This window comes from Sceloporus occidentalis, unplaced genomic scaffold, assembly GCF_023333645.1.
Source record: "Sceloporus occidentalis isolate IW3139 unplaced genomic scaffold, rSceOcc1.0.p SCAF_1, whole genome shotgun sequence".
NCBI lineage: Eukaryota > Metazoa > Chordata > Lepidosauria > Squamata > Phrynosomatidae > Sceloporus > Sceloporus occidentalis.
The window spans coordinates 148,469,966-148,493,455 of NW_028316981.1; the positions used below are offsets into that span (position 1 = coordinate 148,469,966).

General features: G+C 39.8%; 1 protein-coding gene across 11 annotated transcripts in view; it reads right to left on the reverse strand.

Moving 5' to 3' along the window:
• CEP112 (centrosomal protein 112) overlaps positions 1–23,490 on the reverse strand; it is a 402,980-nt gene that overhangs the window by 316,083 nt on the left and 63,407 nt on the right. The window lies entirely within an intron of this gene.

Genomic DNA, 23,490 nt, shown 5'->3' on the forward strand with positions numbered 1-23,490 from the left:
TTAAATATATATATATATATATAGATGTACACACAAATACAACTTGAATTCATAAAACCAGCACTACATACTAATTTCTAACATTTTCTATGTAATACCCAAAAATTAAAGCTGAGGAAAGTAAAATGTTAAATAATAATAATAATAATAATAAATTATTTATATCATGCTTCTCCAAAAGATCGAAGTGGCTAATACCTCCATAAAATACAATAATCACTTATTACCATTATATCCCAAACCCTCCCTAACCCTCCCATCCACAATAAAATACAATTAAATTATTGAACAATTTTTAAATCAATTATTAAAATACAAGGCAAGGCAGTTAGGCTGGTTGCTGGTTGATTAAATATGAGGTTGCTGGAATATTAATCCAGGAAGACCTGCCAGAAGAGATATGTCTTGGCTGCCTTTTTAAAGCAATTAAGATTAGTGATACATCGAATCTCCTCCATCAGGCTATTCCATAATTTGGGAGCGGCAGAAGAGAAGGTCCTTTGGGTAACTGCAGCCAGCCTAGTTTTAGCTGGTTGCAGTAAGTTTTTATTAGAGGACCTCAATGTGCAGGGCGGATTATATGGGAGACAGTGATGCCGTAAGTAGGCTGGACCTAAACCATGAAGGGCTTTAAAGGTTATAACCAACACCTTGTACTATACCTGGAAATTAAAATTTCATAACTTTACACTTACACTTAAATATATAACTAAGATTCCCATACTATAAATCCCCCAGGAATATCTGGCTGCAAGTAGTAATAGCATAGGCACAGAACCTAGTAACCTCCTCTGTAATTTAAGAGTCCAAGTCCCCAAGCAGGCGAGAGAAATTAAATCTTTCCATTCTCCATGGAAATTTTTGTAAAACTGGAGTGATCAGTCTAGAGCACCCTGATAAAATGGACACTACTGCAGAATATGAACAATTGACACTATTGTTAGATTTAAACATAGGCATGACACTTGTCATACAGTATTTTTTTTATATTTACCTTCCAAAATGGTTGATGGCAGCACATTAAGATGTGCCACAGTAAAAATGCATCTAAATTTAGAAATTATTAAATCAGTAAAATATATGGAATGGTCAAATGATACATTTATATTATCCAGTGTAGAAATGGATATTAATCTCCTTCATCCATTTCCCAAAACAGGTCCAGTATCACTAAACTGGATACTAAACAAAATCAAAGGATGAAACAGTTGTGGTCAACAATCATATGGTTGACTTTTCTCCTGTGACATGACCAAAAGATAACCAATCAGGAAAGCTAAGTGCTCCAGAGACCTTACAAAATATTTCCTTTGGAGGAGAAACAGCTGGGAGGAAGAAGAAGGGAAAAGCCATCCACATGGGTCCATCTCAGCCCTGGCACACACCATCTCAGCCCCCCCCCCCTTCCAGAGGGAGGAGAGGAAAAAACAGAGGATGGACAAGGAAAATCAAACAGGGCCAGAAGATAGATGAGAGACTAAAATAAAGGATGGCACGAGAGGAGAAGGAAAATGGAGGGAGGAGAAGGGTAGGGAAATGGTCACTTCAATAATAATGGGAGGAGGAAGAATAATAGGGAAACAACTACTGGGCAGCAGCAGTAGTGGTGGGTGTCATTAAAGTGAAGAACAGCAGCAACAGTATAGCTAATACTTGTTAGCACTGCGCACAGAAAGTGTAGGTGGTCCTCCCTGTGTAACCCCCCTCCTAGAAAACCCTATGAAGAGACATCGAAAGTGTCACACAGGACAGGAAGAAACACCAGGGATCCCATTGACTAGATGAACTAGTTCACCTAATTCAATAATGGCTATTTAGATGGCTCAGGAAGTATCACAAATAAGAAGGTGATGATTATTTCAGGCACTGCCTCCAAAAGTCTAAACTGTGTTTTATTTATCATGCTTAATGATACAGTGTTACAGATAAACTATTTTATTTATTTATTTTAATAGCTGGTTTAAAAGGTTTGTTAACTATAAAACCAGAATTATCTTGGAATCATCTCCAGATTTGTGGCAAAGGGTTCCCAGTAAACAACCAGAAACACAATGTTGTCTGGTTCACTCCAAACCTCTGCTAAAATTTTATAATGTTTTGCAACAAACCCCCACATTCTCCAGAACCCAAAAACTGAGGAATCAGTGTCTCAAACTATGGCTTCTAGTATACCCCAAGATCCATTATTACCCAGTTCATTTCAACTCTGGCCCAAAATTTAATGATTGTTTTACAGTATTTGCAACAAAACATCCACGTTCTGCAACACTCTCAAAACTGAGATACAGGCCTGTTACAGACTGCCAAAATAAAGCTGCTTCGGGTCTCTTTGGAGGTATGCTGTTTAAATGATGCATGCATCCTAAGAATCCGGAAGCTGCACCAAAGCTGCCCTCCAGTGCTTAGGAATGGAGTGTGGCTTTGGCGCGACCTCCGGACTCTTAGGACCCATGCATCATTTAAATAGCATACCTCCAAAGAGACCCGAAGCAGCTTTATTTTGGCAGTCTGTAACAGGCCACAGACACATAAATTTAGGTATCCTGGTAAAAACTCTATAACCCATCCCTGCTCAATTTACTCCATACCTGTTGAAAATGTTGACACAGTTTTGGAATGAATCAATGATGGCTATTTTGGGGGAGGGGTTACTAGGAACTCTGGTTTGAGATACCCAAATACTCAGTTTTGGGGGTACTGCAAAATAACGAGCCGGTGCAAAACATTTACAAAACTTAAATTGTGACAAAACTTGATGCAACAGCCATTGTTTCCTGGCCTGAGAAGGCCTTTGATAAAATATATTGGAAGTTCAATCAATCAATCTGTTTATTCAGTCATTGACCAATATAAAATAATAAAAACCAATAAAATAATAATTGTACAGCACAATTACTAATTATTATTAAAATTCAAATCGAGGAGCGTACAGCAGAGTCAAACTCTATGTATTATCGTCGACCAATTGCAAACATAACTTACATATGACATAACAGAATTTAGCTACCTTAATTACATCATATGGATTCTAATTATCTAGCAAATAACATAAATAAAAGGTATCAGAGTGCCATATAACACAATTTCCCACCATTTGTAAAGTAAACGCACAAGAAAGGTTAGTGTGCTAGTAAAATTGCTTTAGGATGGTTGAATGTGGCCCATCAGATGCGTAAATGCTGGTATAAACAACAGGAATTAATCTCTGAACCACAATTAAAATTCTGATTTGACTTTCTGCAATGAGTTTCACAGAAAATCAAATTAATGGACTATTTGTACAGTATGTAAAGTAAATAGTAAGTAAAAATTTGTGTTCGGTCATTGACCAATACAAAACTTGACAATACAACAACTACACAATACAGTTATTAAAAATTGTGTATACAATTTCAGATACGATTTCAGATCATCTGTAAACATTTCATATATTGGAAGTTTATTTTTACTACATTGGATGAATTTGGGTTTCCTAAAATATTTTTGAAATGGATTAAATTTTTATATTCTACACTGAAGGCAAGAGTAATGGCTACTTTCACCTTTTTTGACATTGAAACAAGGTAGCAGACAAGGTGTCCACCTTCTCCACTGTTATTTAATCTATGCTTGGAACCTCTAGCTCGTCCTATCAGACAAACTTCTAGTATCATTGCTTTTGTATAGGATATCTTAGAATTTAAAAGATTTTTTTATGTAGATGACCTTTTCATATTTATCTCAAAAACTCAACTGACAATCCTGGTTTTGATGAAGCCGATTAATAATTTTGGTAAAATGCCTAGCTATTCAATTAACTAAATCAGAAATAATGCCAGTTGGAGATAAGATAGAACCTACTATTTTTTTTAAAATGGCTGTTCCAATACCGCCCAAATTCTATTACAGGTATTATACCTCTGTAAACAAAGTAGATTTGTTCTTGGGCATTAATCTTTTAACAGAAAATTTGGTGTCATAGTAAGACAGAAAGGATAGGGATAGGTTCTTACTCCACCAGAAAAAAAAGACATCTAATATATTTTAGCAAAGTATTTTTTTTCAAGACTAAGCAATATGCACATATGTAATGAAATAATCAGGTCAGATAAGCCTTGTATACGTAAACCAAAAATATTTTGAACTTTCTAGAGAGCACTTGAAGATTTCTTCTAAAATGTATCGAGAGAAAACCTTTACTTTCACCAGGCTCCATTCCTCTAGCCTTCCTTCACCAACCTCCCAATGCCAAATCTGTAGAGGAGGGGAAGAGAACTTCCACCTAGACAGAGGATGAGGAAGAAAAGGGGACTGGGCAGCTTTAAAAAGACTTTGTAAGAAGGAGCTTCTTTGTCAGAGGCTTTGTTAACTGAGATATGCCTGTACTTACTTCGGTATACAGTCAGCCCACATATTACACAAGCTCATTTTATGTGTTTTCAGTTATATATGCCTGAAAAAATATGTGCTCTCTGGGCATTTTCCAGGTCTTCCAGTGCAATTTTATGGTATGTTTCCACCTGACATTGATCACAGAGTTGTGCTGGAGGACCTGGAAATGCCTATAGAAGTACACCATAGAAGCATGGTACATAGAAGCGTGGTACAGGTAAGAAAAATGGGGTTCAAGTTTATACATGAAAATCATTCTACACAAAGGGACCCAGATCAGATCCGTCATGTTATAAACTGACCTACTGTAATTATCTCCAGAGAAGCATCTCCGATTATTAAACTGAGTATTACCAAGTTAATAATAATATATTAGATAAGAGCTAGAAAAATGAGTGGGTTTAACGTTGTGTTTATGGGGCAAGGTTATAACAATTAAAATGAACATTATACATAGAATTGTTTGTGTTATTCCTGAAACTATTTTGGCACCCTTAGCTAAATGGATGGAATTAGGTTCTCGGTTTGTTAAAATAGATAAGAGTATTGCCAACAACCTCTGCAGTTATAACAACATGACAAATATTATTACACCAATTACAATATGATCCATATTCCGACATTAAACTGCTCTTATGGGGAAATCCTGATTTAAAGATTGGGGAGAAAAATATTTCCATGGAAGATGTAAACAGAAAATGGGATTTCTACTTTAAATATATCATAGAATCATAGAATTGTGGAGTTGAAAGAGACTGCACGGGCCATCCAGTCCAACCCCATCCTGCCATGCAGGAAATCCAAATCAAAGCATCCCCGACAGATGGCCATCTAGCCTCTGCTTAAAGACCTCCAAGGAAGGAGACTCCACTACAGTCCGAGGGAGTGTGTTCCACTGTCGAACAGCCCTTACTGTCAGGAAGTTCTTCCTAATGTTGAGGTGGAATCTCTTTTCCTGTAGCTTGCATCCATTGTTCCAAGTCCTGTTCTCTGGAGCAGCAGAAAACAAGCTTGCTCCCTCCTCAATATGACATCCCTTCAAATATTTAAACAGGGCTATCATATCACCACTTAACCTTCTTTTCTCCAGGCTAAACATCCCCAGCTCCCTCAGTCGTTCCTCATAGGGCATGGTTTCCAGACCTTTCACCATTTTAGTTGCCCTCCTCTGGACATGCTCCAGTTTCTCAATGTCCTTTTTGAATTGTGGTGCCCAGAACTGGATACAATATTCCAGAGCCTGACCAGAGCAGAATACAGTGGCACTATTACTTCTCTTGGTCTAGACCAGGGGTAGGCAACCTTTTTGAGCCGGGGGCCGGGTTGCTGTCCCTCAGACAACTGGGGGGGCCAAAGCCAAAAAATAAATAAGTAAATATTTTTTTTTTAAAAAAAAAATTAAATAAATAAATAAACCGGGACAAATGTAGGACAAAATTTTCAAATGGAGGACACTTTTAAAAAATGGAGGACATGCAAAAAAATTTGCTGATTTTTTAAAAAATGTTAATATAAATGCATGTTTCAGAGGCTTCTATAGACAATTGCCCCTCTTGCCCGCCGCTTGCCCGCCTCCTCCTGATAGGCCAAAGGCCCCACGCCCTTACGCGAGAGGCCAAAGGCTCCGGCGGCAATCGGCGGCAGGACCGGGCTGGGGCCGGTCCTAAGGCCTTGTCGGGCCGCATCCGGCCCGCAGGCTGCAGGTTGCCTACCCCTGATCTAGACACTATACTTCTATTAATGCAGCCAAAAATTGCATTGGCCTTTTTAGCTGCCGCATCGCACTGTTCACTCATGTTCAATTTGTGGTATACTTGGACACCTAGATCCCTTTCACATGTAGTCTCATTCAGCCAGGTGTCCCCCATCCTATATCTGTGCATTTTATTTTTCTGCCCTAAGTGCAGTACCTTACATTTCTCCCTGTTGAAGTTCATGTTGTTAGCTTTGGCCCAGCTTTCTAGTCTATTCAGATCATTTTGAATGTTGATCCTGTCCTCTGGATTATTAGCTATTCCTCCTAATTTGATGTAATCTGCAAATTTGATAAGTGTGCTCCCAATTCTGTCATCCAGGTCATTGATAAAGATGTTGAATAACACTGGGACCAGGACAGAGCCCTGTGGGACCCCACTGGTCACTTCCATCCAGGATGAAAAAGTGCCATTGTTGAGCACCCGTTGAGTTTGGCCGGTCAACCAGTTACAAATCCATTTAACAGTTACTTTGTCTAGCCCACCTTTTACAAGCTTGTTTGCAAGAATGTCATGGGAAACCTTGTCAAAGGCCTTACTGAAATCAAGATATACTATATCCACAGCATTTCCTTCATCTACCAAGCTGGTAATTTTATCAAAGGAAGAGATCAGATTTGTCTGGCATGACTTGTTTCTCTGAAACCCATATTGACTTTTTGTGATTATGGCATTGCCTTCTAGATGTTCACAGACTCTCTGTTTAATGATCTGCTCCAGAATCTTTCCTGGTATTGATGTCAGACTAACTGGACGATAATTGTTGGGATCCTTTTTTCCCCCCCTTTTGAAGATGGGAACAATGTTTGCCCTCCTCCAGTCTGCTGGGATCTCTCCTGTTTTCCAGGAGTTTTCAAGTATGATTGCCAATGGCTCCGATATTACATTTGCCAGTTCTTTTAGTACCCGTGGATGTAGTTCATCTGGTCCTGGAGACTTAAATTCATTTAGATTAACAAGGTATTCCTCTACTATCTCTTTATTTATTCTGTGCAGAATTTCCCTTATTCTGTCCTCTGCTCCATTATCCTCAGATTGAGCACCCTTTTCCTTTTCTGAGAAGACTGAGGCAAAGAAGGTGTTGAGTAATTCTGCCTTTTCTCTGTCCCTTGTTAGCATTTTGCCATCTTCTGCACGCAGTGGCCCTACCATTTCCTTCTTCTTCCTTTTGCTGCGGACATATCCAAAAAAGCCCTTTTTATTGTTTTTAACCTCTCTAGCAAGCCTGAGTTCATTCTGCGCTTTAGCTTTTCTGACTTTACCCCTACACATGCCTGTTATTTCTTTGAATACCTTTTTTGTGATTTCCCCCCTTTCCATTTCTTATACATGTTCCGTTTAAAACTTAGCTCAGTTGAAAGTTCCTTAGTCATCCATCCTGGTTTCTTGAGACACCTCCCGTTTTTCTTTCTCACTGGAACTGTTTGAAATTGTGCCTTCAGTATCTCCCTTTTGAGAAACTCCCATCCGTCCTGAACTCCCTTCCCTTTTAGTATTTCTGACCATGGGATCACCCTCAATACTTCTCTAAGTTTACTGAAATCTGCTCTCCTAAAGTCTAGAATGCATGTCTGACTATGCCTGGCTTCTCCTTTCCACTGTATAACAAACTCCAGGAGAACATGGTCACTTCCACCTAAGGATCCCACCACTTGCGCCCCATTAACCAAGTCATTCTTGTTAGGTTAGGATCAGATCTAAAATAGCTGAACCCCTTGTTGCCTCTTCCACCTTTTGGACCAGGAAATTGTCTTCCAGGCAAGTGAGGAATTTGCTAGATCTTGAGGATTTTGCTGAGTTTGACTTCCAGCAAATATCAGGGTAGTTGAAGTCGCCCATCACTACTACATCTCTCTTTTCTGACTGTGTGGTCATCTGTTCTAGAAAGATATCATCCAATTCCTCAGTCTGACTTGGGGGTCTGTAGTAGACTCCCACCGTAACATCCTTGTTGTTTCCCTCCCCTTTAATTTTTATCCAGATGCTCTCCATCTGGCTTCCATGATTGATGTCCAGGATCTCTTCACTGGTGTAAATATCTCTGACATATAGTGCTATTCCTCCTCCTTTCCTGTTTGGCCTATTTCTCTTTAAAAGGTTATACCCCTCTATTTCCACATTCCAATCATGAGACTCATCCCACCAGGTTTCAGTGATGCCTATTATATCATATTTGCTTTGTTGTACTAGGAGTTCAAGTTCATCTTGTTTATTTCCCATGCTCTGTGCATTAGTGTAGAGACATTGTAGACCACGGGTCCCATTTATTATTAGGTGTTCATGATGAGCTTCTGTCCTTCTTGAGTTTGCAAGATCTATTTAATTTACCTTCAACAGCTAAATGGCAATACATACAATTACACAATTTAATGGAGCCCTGGTGGCGCAGTGGTTAAATGCCTGTACTGCAGCCATTCACTCAAAACCACAAGGTTGCGAGTTCAAGACCAGTAAAAGGGCCCAAGCTCGACTCAGGCTTGCATCCTTCCGAGGTCGCTAAAATGAGTACCCAGACTGTTGGGGCAAATTAGCTTACTTGCTAATTAGCTTACTTGATGTTCACTGCTATGATCTTTGGAATAGCGGTATATAAATAAAACAAATTATTATTAATTATTATTATTACAGTTGAGATTTGGCCCTGCAGCTCTCAGTGCCTCTCAGGCTCTTTTAATGTTAAAAACACTTATTGTGGCTGATCAAGTGCCTAAGCCAAAGATTTTTATATATAATATTTTATTATCCACAAAAATATGACATGTGTCATGCCCAGCCTGGAGGACGACTCGGAGGACTCAGAGGATGAGCCAGAGCCTCTGGGATCTAAGCCTGAAATTGGGGAGCCTGAGGCCGGCCATAGCTCTGCTGTAGCAGAATCTGTGGCCTCTCCAGAGGTTCAGCAGCCAAGTCTGCTTTTGGCCAGGTCTGTGGACATACAGGAGGATCAGGGAGGTGTGCCTACCTTCAGGGAGCATCAAGCCAAAAGGGAGGGCCTTCGCAGTTCACAGAGGCTTTATCAGAAACACGCTGGTAATCAGACACACCTGAATGCCTGCTGCCTGCCTATTTAGGCAGCTGGAGAATGGTGTCTACTTGCCAGTGATTATCTGACCTTCTTGGGGAAAGACCCTGTCTCTGGCTCCCAAACCCTTGTTTCTTGGACTGCTGACCTATCTTGATTATCTGGAACCCTTGACCTTGGACTGCCTGATCGATCTGTCTGATACTCTGGATCTCGGACTGTTTCACAACTCTTTTGGTAATCCTTCTGATAATGCATTAGACTCAAAGACCATGTTGCTTTGCACTGACTCTGTAAGCCAGGGTTTGTTTGTTTGGGAACTAGGCTGGTCTTATCAGCAATTTGGCCACTTTCCCAGACAATGTGTAAGATTTACAGCTGGAATGTAATTAAGGCAGTGGTTCTTAAATTGTGGGGCAGGACCCAGAAGGGGTGCAAGAGCTACTCGGGGGGGTGGGGGTGAAACGTGGAAGCCCTAATCCTCTCTTCCTCCTCCTTCTCTCAAACTTTTTCTGTCCTGGAGAGGAAGAGAAAGGCAAAGAGGACACTTGGAGCTTCTGCCTCAGGGAGAACAAGAGCTATTTTCGTATAAAATGTTATATGAATATACATAAATGAATGTGTGAGTGAAAATATGCACATTAAACAAACACAATATTTTTAATTACATACTATGTCAAGTGGGGAGGGCACACTGTCCATATAAAAGGGGGGCACATGGGTACAAGGTTTGAGAACCACTGGAAAAGGGTATTGGAATGCCCAAATTTGGCCAGTCTATGGTCAGCAGTTTTAATATCTGTATCAAGTGTGACTACAGATGTCTAATTATATATTATTCATGTGCAACAAAAATTTCGAGTATACATCTTTTTAATAAAGACTTATCATCTAAATATCTACCCACTGCATATGTAATACTGTTAATGCTTTTTCAATCCATGTGTTTTGAAAATGCCCTGTACTTGCCTTAGTTTGGGGAAAGTAATTACACAAATAAAGTTTGTATTAGAAAGTTCTTTGGTATTCAGTTATGCACACATACGTTTAAACTATTTACCCACATCTTCTAATGTAACACACAGTCAGCAGAAATTGATTTCTCATACCCTCTTAATTACTAGAAGACTGGTACTACAGTATTAGAAAGGTAACATATCCGTATCTGTGAGCCAATGGATAGAAGTTTTAACAACACTTGCAACATTTGAAATATTGAAATTTATGAAAGAGGATTTTTCTATCTCCTTATTTATTCTTGAAGGAACATCTTGATATGTAACAGAGACTTATAATTTAATTTTACTTTGCATAATTATCTAAATAAAAGAAGAAAAAAATGCTTGTGGCACTAGCCATTTAAAAGTAACAGTTAAGAAAAGAATGGCTCTGGCAACTAATGAGTATTCCTCTAAAATTTAAAAAAAAAAAACAATGCCCATGCATTTCCCCAAATTTCTAGCATAAGAGCCCTGGCAGCACAGTGGTTAAATGCCAGTTGGGCAGCCACAGTGTTGTGAATTCAAACCTGCAGGTCTCCAAGTTGACTCAGCTTTCCATCCTTTTGTAGGTCAGTAAAATGAGTACTCAGCTTGTTGGGGGAAATTGGCTAACAGATTGTAAACCGCTTAAAGAATGCTTAGTTCACTATGAAGTGGAATAGAAATGTAAAGTGCTTACTGTTACTAACCTTGTCAAGTAGGGTCTTTCAATTCAGCTTTAGCTGTGAAGAATGTAAGATTGCTAGCTAGCATGAATGACCATTCAAGGAAGACTGAAGGAGCAATTCACAACATTTTGTGTATTATGTCAACTGATGAAAGCAGGGGACCACAATTACAAATTGTTTCATCCCTGTCCCTTCTCTATCCCCTTCATTTTTATTACATAGCCTTCAATGCCAATAAAGAATTAGAATGGCAGATTGGCTTTCTCTTTTTTTTTTGTTTCCATGAGTCAATAAATCTGCTATTTGCAGTATTTTATATGGATTTTATTAACACAGAAAACCAAGAGATGAATGGTCAGTGAATAGGAATTAAGACCACTTCTACCTTTTTCACTCTGATTTTCAAGAACCCTATGAATGGAAGTGAAGAGAATGTATAAAATAGGCCCTTTGGCCATTGCACTGCTAGCACATCACATTAAGGGGCATATTCTTTTTCTTTACAGCTTGCTAACTCCTGACTATTGCTATCCTAGTTGTCACTCAAAATGTGCCCCTGCGCATTTGATAATACAACCTGAGTGGCTGAAAGCTTTCTTTGTTTCTGCTCCTCCCTTCTGCCCAGCATCCTCCAATTCAAGATGGTGAGTGGGAAGCACAATTGTACTGATCTCCCTTTCTCCGAGGAAATGGCACTGGTAAGCCTTTTACCTTTCTTTTCTCCCTATTTTTATCTTTCCTGCCCTTTCAACACTCTCATACTTAACTGTTTTTAATATTACCACCATGGCTTTTGATTCTGAGTGTTGGTAGAAGGAATGTCCCCAGTATCACCATTGCTTGATGTTAGAAAAAAAAATTCTTTAGGATAAGACACTGAAGCCTGTTCAGAGATACATCCACCTAAATGAACAGTGGAAACATTCATATTTATATTATCTCACTATGTAGCTTGCATACCTGTAGCAAACAGAGTGGCTTTAGTGGTGGATTCTTCTTCCAGCAATTTTTCTTTTATCAACAGAGTTTGAAGCTTTCCATCGACATATGAATCAGTATTTTGTTTCTCTTTTTCTTCAACAGATCTCCTGCAGATCCCATATTCTATTAACTAATACCCTATACCTATTCAGTATTGGTATAATTTATATTATAGTGTAGTAGAGAGAGACAGAGAAATTCTCAACCAGCTGGTAAGGCAAGAGAAGAAAAACTGAATGGGAGAGATAAGGGGCAATGGATGTAAGAGTTTGAAACTGTGGTCTTCTGCTTTGGTTAGCTGCCGTGAGAAAATACCTAAATGTTGTGGATTGTTCCTTCAATCTTCCTAAAAATGTTTAGTGGTAAAGCTACTGGTGAAGTGAGTTGCATTCTAAAGTAAATACTAATGCTTTTTCTAGTGAGTAATTCAACGTTCATGTCCAAAATACTCCAATGCCCACCTAACAGTTTAGGCTAATACTTACTGAAGACTAAGCTTTCCTTTGGCTGGCTCTGTTAGCAGAGCTTTATCTGGACCTGGGAGAGAGATTTCCTTTGACTGTTTTGTCCCAAGAGCGATGCTATGGACTTTGGGTGTAGCAAGGCCTCTGGCTCTCGGGATCACAGCCAGAACAAAAGACTTGTCCACAAATTTCTTAAGTTTTAAAGGTTTTACTGGTTATAAATACAAATAACATGAAACTGATTTCTTCTTTCTCAATAGTCCTTCCTAAATACCTTGCTCTCTCTTCTTGGTGGATTCGATCTTTCTTCTTCTGAGGACTATCTTTTTTCTTTTGTGGACTTATCTTTTTGTCAAAGGAAAATACTCTCTCCAGGTCTGACTTGGCTGAAATCTTACTACACACTGAAACTAACTAGAGGGAGACAGCATAAGACCCTGGGATTTCCCACAATCCTCGTCTTTCTTAAAGCTGTAGATCTTTATTTCCCCTCCTAAACTAATACATACAAAACCTATTATAATCTTAACTAAATATATGTCTCAAGAGCATCAAAGATGCTCTGGAGGCATGACACACACTGCAGAAATAATCCACTTTGAGGCATCTTTAACTGCCCTGGATCAATGCTAGGGAATTCTGGGAACTGTAGTTTTGTGAGACATTTAGCCTTCTCTATCAGAGAGCGCTGATGCCACTACATACTACAATTCCTAGAATTTCTGAGCACTGAGTCAGGGCAGTTAAAGTGGTCTCAAACTAGGTTATTTTATGCAGTGGGTTTTGGACCTATGAATCAGGGAAATCACAATTTTCATGAAAGAATTTTGAGAAAATTTGAGAAAAAGGAAATGATTGCCATTAAGAGGAAGGTAATTAAAGTTACATGTGCCTGACATGTAAGAAAATGTCAGACAGTTATCAACTTATTTTCTGTTTGTAAAGAGATCTTCTAGCACCTGTGAGACTAACTGAAAGAAAGAAGTTGGTAGCTTGAGCTTTCAGAGACTTGAACCTACCCCATGAATCTGAGGACGTAGGCTCAAGTATACCAAAGCTCATGCAACCAACTTCTTTCTTTCAGTCATTCTCAAAGATGTTACAAGATCCCTTTGCATGCTGATTTTCCAGACTAACAAAGCTATATCTTTGAATTCTACCACCATGAAAAGCACCAAACTATTATCTGTTGTTTTTTAAAAATTGACATAAAAATTTGAAAAAAATAGAACAGAAAATCTGAGTCATTTAACTTGTTGTAAATTTAAAATTATTGTTTTTAAAATGAAGGCTCTCACTATTTACCCCACCGTTAAAACAAACAAACAAAACCACTCAGGAACATCAAACTGATCTCATACAATATAGGTCTGCTGCACTTAAAAGTGCAAGTGTCCAGTTATCTATTTAAAGGGACTGAGAATTCCTTTAAAGCAGTTATTGTGATTTAATTTAGACTTATTAACTGCCACATGTTAAAACAACCATCATGTTTTATGACAACACTTGGCTTCCCGATGACTAACTGGCATGGAGTAAGTTTGTCAGTTATTCTTGCTTAGTGCCATATAATGTAAACACAACTGAAAAATATTTTTAAAATATTTTAAAACAATATAATGATATCCCTTTGTTGTAGTTGAAAATAAAGGGCAAAGCTATTTGGACAACTTTCCCTGAGTGAGCATAAAGGAGCAACTGTTTCTGATAAAACTGAATATTAGATACAAAACAAAAATAAGATTATGATTTAAGATTATCTACGCTGAAATGTTTGTAAGTGCAAAATTTCTATCACTGCCACAGTTCATTCCTTTGAGTTTCTGTCATTGTTTATGCTCTTCACAGAGAACTATGAAGCAATTAAGCCTTACGGGCATGTAAACACTAGTGATGTCAAACATCTGTTCTGTCCACATAATTCAAGCAATTGAGAGTCATACCAATGAAACCAATTTTATGGGCTCTCTTTCTCACACACTTTCTTCTTCTTCAAAATCAACACATACTTTTCAAAAATATCCAGCCTGCTTAAATCTTGGACTGAAAAATCAAATACCTCATTTCATAATAGTCTTGTTCAGCAAGATCCACAACCCTAGTTGACCTCCAGACAAGAGCAGGAAGTATTTACTGACTTTTGCATGGAGAAAGAACAAAAATGTCTTTTGACAGCAAAACCTTGCACTTCCAGGTTTGCTCTTTCAGAGAGTCTTCCAGTTCTTGTCTAGAAGTGGGGTGGGGTGGGGTGGGGTGGGGGTGTGCAAGTTAAAAAATTTATATATGCCCATTTGGATCTCAGCCATTAATACATATACAGTATATGGTGCTAGATGGACTGTACACATTCTTACAGTTGTCATGATGTTATCCTTTTCTCCCATTTATAGCTTCTGATTACTACACATTTTCGTTCCCTTTTAGACACTAAATGAAGGCTGAGCTCAAGAACATAAATAGAGACTACACACTTTCAGTTCAATCTCCACTCAGTAAGGTGGCTACTGAATCCTTTAATCCTATATGTTTTGCATTCTGTCACATTGCACTTCGTTGCTAGCTAGCAGTTATCTCTCACGTTAGTTGCTGCCCAAACTTTTAATTCTTTTTACACAGACTTCTTCCTTACTTGATCTCTCCTTCCATACAGGAACCATAGCTCCTTGTCCTGCAATCTGTTATTCAGTTTTGACCTTCTCAATAGACTATAAAACATGATCAATGATCTAACACGGTTAATATCTTGCAGTTCAGCATCATTTTGGGAGGGGTATTATAAACATACATATAAGAATGAAGGCATGCTTAATTGTTGTTCATTGCCACTACTCAACAATTATTTGTAATCAGTCTCACACAACATCTGAAAACACAAAAACCAAAGTTGATGGTTAGGAAAGCAAAGAGCCCCACTCTTTTCAGTTAGCATAGAGTATCCCCCACCCCACCATCATTCATGCATTTGAATGTGAAACACAACTTGCTAAGCAATGAAAAATAGGATAAAGAACCCTCCCCTCCAGCCCATCTAAAATCCCCCAGCCTCAGAGGGGGAGAGGCAGGACAGCTCCATCAAGTCTAGCCTAAATAAGATGCCCTCCCTCCAGCCCATCCACCATCATCTGGCTTCAGAGGGAGAGAGAGGTAGGCCTAGCCCAAAATAAGATGAAGAGCCTTCCCTCCAGCCCATCTGCCATGGCCATGGCCCCAGAGAGAGAGAAGAACCAATGAACTTGATCCCTTCTTCACCACCATTACCTTCTTCTTTTGTGTCATGTCTTTTTAGATTGCAAGCCTGAGGGCAGAGAACTGTCTGTGGTAAAATAATAATAATTGTAAGCGACTCTGAGAGACTTTGTGTCTGAACAGCAGGGTATAAATACTCCAAATAAATAAATAAGCAAAACCTCTAACCTCATCTACCGGATATATTATGCAACAGGTTAGTACATCAAGATAAATGAAAGTTGTGTATACATTCAACCCACAGTTTTCTATTTCAAGCTCAAATACCAGTTTATCCAAAGAGCAATTTTCAAAAGAACCAATCTACATTAAAAGTGAAGTCTCCTCTGAGGATTGAAAGATAACAGAAAATCCTGGTGTGACTCATAATCCTTCAGATTCAAAACCTGCTCATTACATTTCAAGATTTTGTACCAGCTCAACTTCAGGTAATTTTGATTAGGTTTGAGCAAACATAAAAAGACAGCCAACATCCTGAAGAAAGGCTACTTGGAAACAGTGCTTCGCTGGTCCTTAAGTAACATATTCACTACTGGCACTTAGGTCACATCATCAATGATGAATACCTGATGGAACTACAGAAACTACTCCGATAATTCTCCACTGACATACAGAACCAAATGCAAACAGACACACCTAAGGAGCCCAAATGGGACATCTTCCACAGTTGGTCCTCCTTATCAGATTCAATATTCTCAAGCTTGATTTTTTTTTTAAAAAAAAAAGTATTAATTCCCAAGAGCAAACCTTGTTTTTCCATTTTATATAAGAGACACCATTTTCCTTTGCCATTGTATTCAATGGGACTTGAGCATCCACAGATTTTGTTATCCATGGGGGTTCTTGGAACCAAACTCCAGTGGATAATACGGGCCCACTGAATTTACTACCCAAAATACACAAAGAAGACAATTTAAAAAGACGCACTGTCTCAAGCATTAGAACTATCACTGTTGACTTATCTGGATATATGGACTAATTTCTCACACCATATACCATCAACATTCCAAGCTATGTGAAGGATACAACTGATTTCCTAAGGAAAATACACTCCATTCACACTCTCCTAAAGAACATCATCCTAGCCATTATGGATATGGAATCACTATAAACTAGCATCTCACTCCAGGACAGATGGCAAACCATGAAGAATACCATCCAGAATGAGGCTACAACACACCAAACTCTGCCAATTTGTATTCACTCATAGCTACTTCACTTTTTGAAAATTGCTATGGTCACCTATATGGCACACAATATGCTAATATTTTCATGGACTACCTGGAACAACACTTTCTCAGCACAATTCTCCAGTAATTGTTCCTCTGCCTACAGTATTTTGATGAAAACTTTCTTATCTGGACACATGGAAAGCAATCATTTGAAAAGTTTCACCAGGATTGCGACAATGTCCACCATACCATCATCAGCCTGAGCCTGGAACAATCTACGCAATAAATTCACTTCCTTGGCACCTCTGTGCACCTCTAAGCACCACACTCTATCCCACTGATTGTTACATATATTTACATGTCTCCAGTTTCCAACCAGAACACACTACCAAATCTATTGGTAGCCAAGCCCTCTGATATAACTACATCTACTTGGACCCACAATTTATTTATTATTTTAGTCATTTTTATCCCACCTTTCATCCAATAATGGGACTCAAGGTGGTTATCACCATAGTTAAAACAATACAAATTTAAAATAATACAAAAGCATTGATAAAAGTATAAATATAAGATTTGTAAAACAATTAATGTATGAAGTTAAAACACGAAAAATTATAAATATTAAAATGCATTAAAAGACAAGACAAAGACTAAAAACTACTGGATTCACAACCAATATTTCTCAAATTAGAATATTCCTCTAAGGAGAAGAAGAAAAAATAAATAAGGTGAGGTTAATACGCAGGAGTAACCTACTACAGGACAGACCAACAACACAAAATGACAGAATACCCCTAGTGGTCATATACAGTTCCCAGCTGAGATCACTCTAATGCATCATCAATGAGCTACAATCAATTCTGGAGCATAATACTCCCTCTCACAAGCTCTAGGAGGCAGGCCTTTACTGGCCTACAGATAGCCTCCAGATTTTGAAGAGCTGCTCACTTATAACAGGAGACCATCATCAGCTTGAGCCTGGAACAATCTAGGATGCCAGTACAATCATGGATGCCAGTACAAAGACAAGACCCTGCCACGAACACAGATGCCAACCCTGTCCCCGTATCTACTCTGGGATGAGTATTACAGGGCCAATAATACCACTCATAATATCACAAGTGCATTCATTTGTTCTTTTCCAATGTGATATATGCCATTCTATGCCAGTAATGTCCCTCTACAATGTACACTGGACAAATAGAACAGTCTCTATACAAGACAGTGGATAGACAGTGCTACTGTTATCTGGATTTGCAATTAGCTGACTGACCATACCCAAAGGGTGCTCAACCAATGGCTTCTCTTCATCCTGGAGAGAGGTGACTAGTGGAGCGCTACAGGGGTCGGTACTGGCCCTGTGCTATTCAACATCTTTTTCAATGGCTTGGATGAAGGAATACAGAGCATGGTGATTAAATTTGCAGATGACATCAAACAGGGAGGGGTTGCTAATTCCCCCAGAGGACAGGATTAAAATTCAAAATGACCTTGACAGATTAGAAGGTTAAGCTAAAGAGGGGTGTGGTGGCGTAGTGGTTAAGATGCCAGTTCTCATGATAGGAAGATTGGAAGGTTGGCAGTTCAAGGCCTGAGTGCTGCATGATGGGGTGAACTTCTATCACTAGTCCCAGCTTCTGCCAACCTAGCAGTTCGAAAGCATGGAAGTGCAAGTAGATAGAAAGGCACCACTTCTCAGTGGGAAGGTAACAAAGTTCAGTGCAGTCACGTTGGCCACATGACCACCAGACCAGTCCTTGGACAACCCTGGCTCTTCAGCTGAGAAACAGAGATGAGCACAACCCCCTACAGTCAGTTACTAGACATTCATGTCAAGGGACTATCTTTACCTTTTTCCAAACAGAGAAGGGGTGCTAATTTCCTAGAGTATGGGATTAAAATTCAAAATGACCTTGACAGATTAGAGGGCTGGGCTAAAGATAACAAGATGTATTTCAACAGGGTGAAATGTGAGGCCCTATACCTAGGCAGAAAAAAATGAAATGCACATATATAGGATGAGAGACAACTGGCTAAACAACAGTTCATGTGAAAGGGATCTAAGAGTTTCAGTAGACCACAAGCTGAACATGAATCATAGAATTGGAAGAGACAGCAAGGGCCATCCAGTCCAAACCCCTGCCATGCAGGAAATCTCAATCAAAGCATCCCCGACAGATGGCTATCCAACCTCTGTTTAAAGACCTCTAAGGAAGGAGACTCCACTACACTCCGAGGGAGTGTGTTCCACTGTCGAACAGCCCTTACTGTCAGGAAATTCCTCCTCATGTTAAGGTGGAATCTCTTTTCCAGTGGCTTGCATCCATTCATTCGGGTCCTAGTCTCTGGAGTGGCAGAAAACAAGCTTGCTCCCTCTTCAATATGACATCCCTTCAAGTATTTAAACAGGGCTATCATATCACCTCTTAACCTTGTCTTTTCCAGGCTAAACATCCCCAGCTCCCTAAGACGTTCCTCATAGGGCATGGTTTCCAGACCCTTCACCATTTTAGTCACCCTCCTTTGAACACGCTCCAGTTTCTCAACATCCTTTTTGAATTGTGGTGCCCAGAACTGGACACAATATCCCAGGTTGGGCCTGACCAGAGGAGAATATAGTGGCACTATTACTTCCCTTGATCTAGACTTCTATTGACGCAGTCTAAAATCACATTGGCCTTGTTAGCTGCCGCATCGCACTGTTGACTCATGTTCAATTTGTGGTCTACTTGGACTCCTAGATCCCTTTCACACGTAGTCTTGTTCAGCCAGGTGTCACCCATCCTATACCTGTGCATTTCATTTTTCCACCCTAAGTGTAGTACCTTACATTTGTCTGTGTTGAATTTCATTTTATTAGCTTTGGCCCAACTTTCTAATCTATTAAGGTCATTTTGATCCTGTCCTCTGAGGTATTTGCTACTCCTCCTAATTTGATATCATCTGTAAATTTGATAAGTATGCCCCCAATTCTGTCATCCAAGTCATTGATAAAGATGTTGAATAACATTGGGCCCAGGATAGAACCCTGTGGCACCCACTTGGTCATTTCTCTCCAGGATGTAAAGGAGCCATTGTTGAAGACCCTTTGGGTTCGGCCAGTCAACCAATTACAAATCCACGTAACAGTTACCTTGTCTAGCCCACACTTTACTAGCTTGTTTGCAAGAATGTCATGGGGAACTCTGTCAAAGGCCTTACTGAAATCAAGATATACTATATCCACAGCATTCCCTTCATTTAATTCATCTGATAAAATAATGGTAATTTTATTTTTAAAAAAAGGAGAGAGAGAGAGGGAGGGAGGGAGGGGGGAGAGGGGGAGAGAGAGAGAGAGAGAGAGAGAGAGAGAGAGAGAGATTAGATTTGTCTGGCATGACTTGTTTCTCTGAAACCCATGTTGACTTTTGTGACTATGGAATTGACTTCTAGATGTTCACAGACTCTATGTTTAATGATCTGCTCTAGAATCTTTCCTGGTACTGATGTCAGACTAACTGGACAATAATTGTTGGCATCCTCCTTTTCCCCCTTTTTGAAGATGGGGGCAAAGTTTGCCCTCCTCCAGTCAGCTAGCACTTCTCCTGTTCTCCAGGAGTTCTCAAAGATTATTGCCAATGGCTCTGATATTACATTAGTCAGTTCTTGTAATATTCTTGGATGTAGTTCATCTGGTCCTGGAGACTTATAGTTATTTAGATTAACCAGATATTCCTGTACTATCTCCTTACTTATTCTGTGCTGAAATTCACCTATTCTGTCCTCTGCTCCATTTTCCTCAGGTTGAGCACCCTTTGCCTTTTCTGAGAAGACTGAAGCAAAGAAGACGTTGAGTAATTCTGCCTTTTCTCTGTCCTCTGTTAGCATTTTGCCCATGCTCTGTGCATTAGTGTAAAGACATTTTAGATCATGGGTCCCCCCTACTTGTTGCCTGTGCAAGTTTTTTTGCCTCCCACTTTTGGGTCCTTGCACTGTTTGTCTTGTTCCCTCTATGACAGTTGAACTATTTTCTCCAGCCCCTTTGCCTTCGAGAATACTGTCTCCCTCCCCCACATAACTCAGTTTAAAGCCCTCCTGATCAAATTTTTGAGACTATTTTTGACAACTGGTGTGAGATGCAACCCATCCCTTGCTAGAAGTCCCTCCTCCTGGAACCTCAGACCATGATCCAAAAATCCAAATCATTCTTGGCAGCACCATTTGTGGAGCCAGTTATTCACCTCTGCTATTTTCCTCTCCCTTCCTGGACCATGCCCTTGAACTAGGAAAAGAGATGAGATGACAACCTGCACATCCATCTCTTTCAACTTCCTACCCAAAGCCTCATAATCCCTTATGATATTCTGAAGGCTGTGCCTTGCAATGTCATTGGTTCCCACCAAAAGAAAGGGGTAACGGTCAGTAGGCTTGACAAGTATTGTCAGCCTCTCTGTCACATCACGGATCTTTGCCCCAAGGAGACAGCACACCTCCCGAGACATCTTGTCAGGCCCACAAATCACTGGTTCAGTACCTCTCAGCAAGGAGTCCCCCACAACCACCATGCGCCTCCTCCAAGGCTTAGCAGCAGCTGTTCCCTTTAGTGGAACTCTCAGGAAGTCTGTCTCTGCTGCCCTTCCTCATCATCCTTGATAATAGAGAGAGATTCAAATTGATTCTGTAGCTGCAAGCTCACAGAATGTTCCGTTTTCCCTACTTCTATGTGTGACATTCCTCCAACCATCTACTTCTGTTGTATGTGAAATGACTTCCTCCTCCCCATCAACCTCCTCCATGTGTTTCCCATCCAAGATCCTTTGGTCTGTTCTATCAAGGGAAACCTCTTGCTCCCTAAGATGCTGAAGTGTAGCTACCTGGGCCTCCAGCTGCTGTACTTTCTCTTCTAAGAGGGCTACCAATTTGCACTTAGTGCAGGTGAGGTTCCTCATGACCCTAGGCAAGAAGACAAACATCCCACAAGTGTTGCAGATGACTGCAGCAGGTCCTTCAGTGTTCATACTGAGAAGTCTTAAGGAGGCAGTGAAACAAGACTGTGGGCTTCTCCTGCTAAACACCAGTGTAAAGAACACCTACTGGCTTGGCCTTTGTACCCAAGCTCTGTTAAAGAGCTCAATCAACTGGGACTATAGTTATGTATTATTAGTATTAACCTTTACTTATAAAGCGCTGTAAATTTACACAGCACTGTACATATAATCTTTTTAATTAAACAGTAGAGAGCTCCTGGCTACTAGCTCCTTCCAGAGGTAAGTCTCTGACTCCTTTGCTCTAAATACAAGTCCCTACAAGCCCCTTTAGGAAAAAAGTTTAAAGAAAATTGAAAATTTAAAGGAGCACCTCTCCAACACTCTTCCCAGGCCACCTTGTCCTCTGTACTTTAAAACCTCCTTGACTATAAAAAAACAGAAGAAAAATTTGTGTGCCGTTAGACACACACCTCTGCTAGGAGCTATTTAGAATTAGGCTTCTAGCTCCTCCTCTCAGTGACCCACAGAAATGGGTCACAATTTGAAAAGTTTGAAAACTCATGCCAGAAAAATGAACACAGAGAAATAGCTTTCTCTTTTTCCTGGAGAATGGTCACTGAGTCAGCAGTGTGATGAAGCAGTCAAAAAAAGCCAATACAATTCTTGGTTGCAACAGGATAATAGCATCTTGATCAAGGGAAGTTCTGCTTGGTCAGGCCTCACCTGGAATACTATGTCCAGTTCTGTGCATCTCAACTCCAGAAGGATGTTGACAAGCTGGAACGTGTCCAGAGGAGGGCGACCAAAATGGTGAAAGATCTGGAAACCATGTCCTATGAGGAGCAGTTTAGGGAGCTGGGAATGTTTAGCCTGATGAAAAGAAGGTTAAGAGGAGACATGACAGTCATGTTTAAATATTTGAAGGGATGTCATATCAAAGAGGGGCTTGTTTTCCATGGCTCCAGAGACTAGGACAAGGAGCAATGGATTCAAACTACAGGGAAAGAGATTCCACCTAAATCTCAGGAAGAACTTCCTGACGGTCAGAGCAGTTCAACAGTGGAATATGCTACCTCAAAGTGTGGTGGTCTTCTTTGGAGGTTTTTAAACAGAGGCTAGATGGCCATCTGTTGAGGGTGCTTTGACTGGTGCTCCTGCTTGGCAGGGGGTTGGACTTGATGGCCCTTGAGGTCTCTTCCAACTCTATGGTTCTTTGATTCTAAAAGGATAAATGGATATGAATTGAATATTGGAAGTGGCAATACCAAAAAAAAAGTTGCAGAACATTTTAACCTCCCTGGACATATAGTATGAGATTTAAAGGTTGCAGTCCATGAACAAGAAAATTACCAAGGAAGACTAGAAAGAACAGCTGAACTGAATTATGTTCATAAATTTAAGTCCATTCACAGAGGTATGAACAAAGGCAATGGCTTCACAGAACACTACATGTATCAATACAAAAGTCATAAATTAGAGCGAGAGGGAGAGAGAGAGAGAGAGAGAGAGAGAGAGAAGCTGTTCTATTTTGAGTGTTATATAAGTTATATATTCTGTAAATGGGAATTCCTGTTTTTAAACATCAAAATTTAACATGTAAGATTCTCTGAAAGCAGCAAAGCTTCAAATACAGCGAATCCTTCCCAACAGCAGCGGTCCAGGTCTAGGCCCCCCTGCACAGATAACAAAAACTAGAGACAGTCTTGTACCATATTATTCAATGGCAGCAATGTATGCAGACGTTGTCAGCCCACCAATAAAAAGGCTCCACTGTACATATTTCAGTTCTGAACCTGGCTATTTGTGTTTAACCCCACTAGAGTCAATCGGATTGATAGAAA